Raw genomic sequence first — 6,586 nt, forward strand, 5'->3', positions numbered from 1 at the left:
TAAATATATGTATATATATATATATATATATATATATGTATTTATATATGCATATGTAAATATATGTATTTCTTCACTTCTCTCTAACATACAGTGTTTCTTCTCTCAGATCCTCAACCTCTATCATAAATACATACCCCACCCAATCTCTCTGTCTTTTCACTTCTCTCCATGACACCTCTTTCTCTGTCTTTTCGCTTCTCTCTGTCTTTTCGCTTCTCTCTGTCACAACGTCTTCCTTCTCTAAGCCTCTCAATCTTCCTAAATATATAGACACGAACATTCTCTCTCTCTCTCTCTCTTCCTCTCTTCTCTTAGCCGCTCAATCTCTCTAAATATAGACATTTCCTTTCTCTATTTCTTCACTACCCTCCATCACACTGTTAAAATTCAAAAAAGTAAATAGATAGATAAATTAATAAATTAACCACAAAAATATCCAGAACCTGGAGGAGAATGGAATTGGCATTTTTTTTTGAGAGCCTGGCCCTGTGCTAAAGGAGAAAACCCAAACAACATAATCACTGCTGCACTGAAGAGCAATGGTTAACCAGAACATTAGCGCAGATAGAATGAAAGAAGCAGGAGTTTACACATTCCTATGCTCTCATACGATCCCATATCAGCACTCTTGATGCCATCTTTGATAATGAACACAGCAAAGATGACAAGTTTGGAGGCACGGATGCAGATGAAAGATGTCACCCCCACTTGTTAGACACTCAAGAAAACAAAGAAGATTCAAGCAAGAAACCTGCCCGGAAAGTAAACCTAAGTGAAAGTGCCCCTACCACCATCAAAATGAAAAACCATGGAGGTGAAAGAGCCAAGAAAGAAGAATTAAAAGCAGGAAAAACTAAAACAAAAACAAAAGATGAAACAGCCAAAGAAACAAACCTGACTACCCATATAACAAAAAGGATAGAAAGAGACAGCACACACGAATATGCAAATTCTACTTGAAAGGTGTCTGCTGGCATGGAGAGGAAGGTGCAGGCTGCCGTTTTGCACACCAAAGACCCCGCCACATAAACATGAAACGGCAAAAACCACCTGCCAAAAGGAAAGGACTGCACACCACCTGCCCCAAAACGGAGGTACGCAGATGTAGTGCGTGCTACAAACCAGACCTATCAACATGTTGTTGAAAGGGCAGCTGCTGAACAACAATCTTTTTTGTGCATGGCACAAAAGATGGTACAGCAACTGACCTGGCTACAATCTCACAGATGGGACTATCCCCAATACACAAGACCACCACAGCAAATAGATCCGAGGTGGGCACCACTGGCAACACAACACACACATCACATCGGTGCTCTTACTGAACATCATAGGACTGTTATCACTTAGTAACAGGATAAAAATCCCTTTCTTGAGAGACCTTGTTGCTTGCAATCAAGCCTTATGCATAGCACTTACGGAAACACATCTGAAACCGGATATTGGAAATGCAGAAATACACATACCACAGTATGTTGTATTACAGACCGACAGGAAAAAAAGGAGTCATGGTGGAGTTGCTATGTACATCTGCTAAGACCTCACAACCAAGGTCCTTTTGTCACACTCAAATTCAGTATGTGACACACTAATTGTACATATAAGACAACTCAATGTAGTTATATGTGCTACATATTGCCCTCCAAATCATGTAGGCATGTTTGAAGACTGCCTTACAAAAATAAAAGTTCTAGTCACATTAGAACAACACATAAGTGTACTTCTTATGGGAGACTTCAATCTGCCCAATGTCAGATGGCCCGAGGGCCTTTCTCTCTCATGAATGATGCGATATGAACAAGGACAGGTGAAGTCCCTCCTGAACCTCGCCAACACTTTGTACATGGAACAAATAGTACTCCAACCAACCAGGGCAGGTAACATACTGGATCTCTGCTTCACAAATAATATGGATCTCATCCATAATGTGAAAGTGACACTGACACTACTCTCGGATCACAACATGGTAGAGCTGACCATGTACGGACCAAAGGAAACCATGGACATGAAGCCTACAAGAAACTCTCAGAATCTTTCCAATTTGAACTTCCATATGGCAAACTGGAAACAAATTGAGAAAAAGATCCTCAAACAAAACTGGCCTAAATGTCTCTCCTCACCAGACATCGACATGAAACTTAAACAATTCATATCTGTAATGTGAGCCATATGCTACAAATGTGTCCCGGAGAGAAAGGCCACTGTACACAAGAACAAAATCCCCAGGGAGAGGAAAATTCTTATGAGACGGCGTACTAAAGTTTCAAATCGCCTTAACAAACAAATTGAAAGCAGTGAAAAGTCCCGCATGAAAATACAAGAGATTGAAAAAAATCTGCAACTCTCCCACGAAAAAGAAAGAGCAGACAAAGAAGCCTGGGCTATAGACAATATAAAATCTAACCCCAGAGCTTTCTACAAGTTTGCCAAAGAAACAGCTTCAGTGCACTAAAAGATGTTACACTCACAGGAAACCCAAGGAGGATAAGTGAAATACTAATTGAGCAATTCAAAAGTGTTTTCACTCTACCCCTAGGGCACTTTCAAGTCAGCAATCCAACTGACTTTTTTACCACTAAAGATATAAAAATAGAGGCAATGATGATCGATTACATCAATATAAAAGAGGACGATGTAATAAGGGCTATAGATGAAATGAATCCAAACTCAGCTACTGGCCCTGATGGATTCCCAGCAATCCATCTAAAAATATGTAAATGAGTCTTAGCAAGACCGCTGCAGTGCTTCCTTGCATCTGGCAAACTCCCAAGAAAACTGAAGGAGAGTAAAATATGCCCTATTCATAAAGGAAGTAGCAGAGCGGAGGCCAAGAAAAAAGACCTATCTCTCTGACCCCGCACATCAGCAAGGTCATGGAACAAATAGTCAGAAGAAAACTAAACACCTTCCTTGCAGAAAATGACTTGCTGCCTGACACCCAACATGGTTTCCGACCAGGAAGAAGCTGCCTGACTCAGCTCTTACAGTACTATGACTGGATGCTGAAACAGCTGCTCAACCACTCAAATGTGGAAGTGATATATCTCAACTTTGCAAAGGCCTTTGATAAAGTCGATCATGGAATGATATGTCACAAACTGCATGATCTCGGCATAGTTGGAAAATTGGGAGAATGGCTTCATGACTTTCTGAAGGATAGAAGTCAGGTGGTAGTAGCCAATGGGGCCACCTCCAATGACATGCAAATAGTGAGTGGTGTTCCGCAAGGCACTGTTTTGGGACCACTACTGTTCATAATGGCCCTCTCAGACATGCCCTCAGCCACACAGAGAGCCACGATCACAAGTTATGCAGATGATACAAAAGTCTCACAAGTAATACAGAACCCTGAAGACACTATGCACCTGCAATGTGAGCTGGATGAAATATACAAGTGGGCTGAAAAGAATAACATGCAGTTTAATGCTGAAAAGTTTCAAGCCTTGTGCTATCAGCATGCAAAACTAAATGCAGTACCCATTAAATACACTGGACCTGGAGGGACTGCAATCCTAGAAGCACAGTCAGTGCAAGACCTGGGCATTTATATGAGTAATAATACATCCTTTCATGTGCATGCTGCTAAATTGTCAATGAAATGCAGGCGACTGACCAGATGGATTCTTAGGACTTTTAGAACAAGAGATCAGGAAACCATGATGGTCCTCTGGAGGACACTTGTTCTAAGCCATTTTGACTATTGCTCTCAGCTATGATCACCAACGAGTGTCAAATTAATCTCAGAACACTAGGCAATCCAATGAAGACTTAATGATTGTTTATTTGAGATCTTTTATAGGTTAACTTTGTGTCACAAATTTTGGTCATTATTATAAACCACATGATAAAAGCATTTGTGATGAAAATAGAAGGTATTTCTTTTAAGAGTATTTTTAAATTAAAGAAAGATATGAAATTTTCTCCACTGATTTGTATACATAAATGTAATCTTTTAATTTTAGTGTTGTTCTATTTATCAAAGATAATATACATGTAGGGATGTTAGATGAAAGACTTGTGTTATAAAACTCTTGTATCTGCTATCTTATCTTTGTGTTTCTCTCTAATACAAAGAATCTGTGTTTGTTGAACTTTTTATTAACTAAAGGATTGCTTTATTCAGGGTATGAATTAAGACATGGAAAAGCCATAACTTAGCAAGAAAATATTTCAGAAAATATTTTAAAGCCTTGTAAATAAAATAATATTGAAAAAGAATATATTCTACCAGTTGTTCATTTTCCTTTGTCTGCAATCTGTGGTAGTGATGAATTTCTAGGTGGTTAGTTTAAATTCTATACCAAAGCTTAGAAAGTATCCATGCGTTGTATCCAACAGAAAAGAAACAAAATAAAAGAATTGGCCAATAAATTTTGTGCATTACAATACATTCTTTATTGAATTATAGGTAATTATAATTAGAAAAGAAATCCACAAACTTGCAAGATGTTTGGGAAGAAAAAAGTCATTCAGTCATAAAAAACAAGCTTGAAATAGACGTTATGTGCTTCTACTTTAGACACAGAATTATTACTCTAAAAATTTGAGTATGTAAAATCTTGTGCCAAAATGATGTGAGATCTAGTGATATTTAAAAGTTTATTCTAAATTTCCATAGTGGCTCACTGAGGATGTAACAATTTACATCAAGTAATCTCATCCAGAAGATGGCAAGTGAAATAGTTCCTTATTTTCACTTCAAATTAATAAAATTTATTTCTTTAATTTACATGAGATGACAAACGGTCCAGTCTATGAAACTTATTCTTTTTTTCAATCACTTTTTTGTTTCTTATAGACTTTTGCTTCATTTATGAGTAACATTTTTGTTTTATAATTATATTAGACTTTAACAGCTGAATATAATGGATTACTAGATTTAAAAAAAATCTTGTTGAGGGATATATTGCTTTTGTTAACACACTGATTGATACCTTTGACTAGGAGCTTAGTAATTTTCCTTTTACTTCTATGTTTTTATAGGTTATACTTTACTGCAAAAATTAATATTCAACTATAAAATCAACCTTGTCAATTAAATGTCTTCTATTGAAAATGTATTATTATTTTAAGAATCTATCTAATGTTAAAGAGTTGCTTATCTCACACATTGTTTCCTACCTCTGCATGTTCGGAATTTTTCCCAGATATTTTAATTCTGGTTGAACTTCCATTGTGCTCTCTGCTAGTTCTGTATCATCAAAATACGGCATTCTAGTCGTGCGGTTTACATCACCTGACAATGTGAATTTACTGCTGTACCAGTTCTCTACATATTGAGAGAAATCTTTAAACTCTATTACATTTTCCTGTAATTAATTTTTTTCCCATTGAATAACATGAATAAAGAGTATTATTTTTATTGAAGAATATTTGCTATGTTCTTGTTATTACAACTGTGAGTTGTAGTTTAATTTTATTTAATTGGAAAAGTATGTTATAAATGAAGCAGTTGTTTAGTTCCAGGTCAGTACTGAACAAAACATGTTCCAGTTGTGGAATCTGATAATTTTTCAGACTTGTTTATCTAGAACTACATTTTTCAATATGTCCTTCCATTTTTGAAGATGGTGGGGTGTGATATGAGAGTGATTTGACTATAATGTGTAACCAATTGGGCAACTGGTAAGGATTTCTTCCTTGGCTCATAAAAGAAATTTAATATACACTAAACTAATTTTGTGCCTTGATATGGTACACATATATGCAAATTTTGAGATGTAATATGGAGCACCTTGGTTTATGTTTAGTGAATGAAAGTATATGATTTAAGATTTTCCAAGAAGGAATTCTTTCATGATCAAAAGAATTCCATGTGAATTGTTAAGTTTCTAATTCATACAGGTAGAATTTTTTATATTGCCCATATTGAAAATAAATGCACACTACACACATACAAATGTCACAGGCATAGCTGTGTGTTTGAGAAGTCTGCTTCCCGAAGCTATGGTTTTGGATTCAGTCTTACTGTCCTAGGCCAACCAATTCCTTGTGAGGACATTTGGTTGACAAAAACTGAAAGAAGCCTGTCAGTTCTGTATGTGTGAGTGTATACATACATACATACATATACAGTGATACCTCGCAGTACGAGTCTAATTCATTCCATGACCGAGCTCAATTTTCCCTATTGAAATTAATTGAAATGTAATTAATCCATTCCAGTCCCACCCAACCACCTAAAAATACTATATCTACCAAAGTAATTGTATTTCTGCATATAACTTTATCTTACTCCATTCTAAACAAAACTGTCCGACGAACAAGCTGTGTGGTAAGTAACTTGCTTACCAACCACATGGTTCCGGGTTCAATCCCACTGCGTGGCATCTTGGGCAAGTGTCTTCTACTATAGCCTCGGGCCGACCGAAGCCTTGTGAGTGGATTTGGTAGATGGAAACTGAAAGAAGCCCGTCGTATATATGTATATATATGTGTGTGTGTGTATGTTTGTGTGTCTGTATTTATCCTCCCAACATCGCTTGACAACCGATGCTGGTGTGTTTACGTCCCTGTAACTTAGCGGTTCGGCAAAAGAGACCGATAGAATAAGTACTAGGCTTCCAAAGAATAAGTCCTGGGG

Source organism: Octopus bimaculoides, chromosome 2 (genome assembly GCF_001194135.2).
Source record: "Octopus bimaculoides isolate UCB-OBI-ISO-001 chromosome 2, ASM119413v2, whole genome shotgun sequence".
Classification (NCBI taxonomy): domain Eukaryota; kingdom Metazoa; phylum Mollusca; class Cephalopoda; order Octopoda; family Octopodidae; genus Octopus; species Octopus bimaculoides.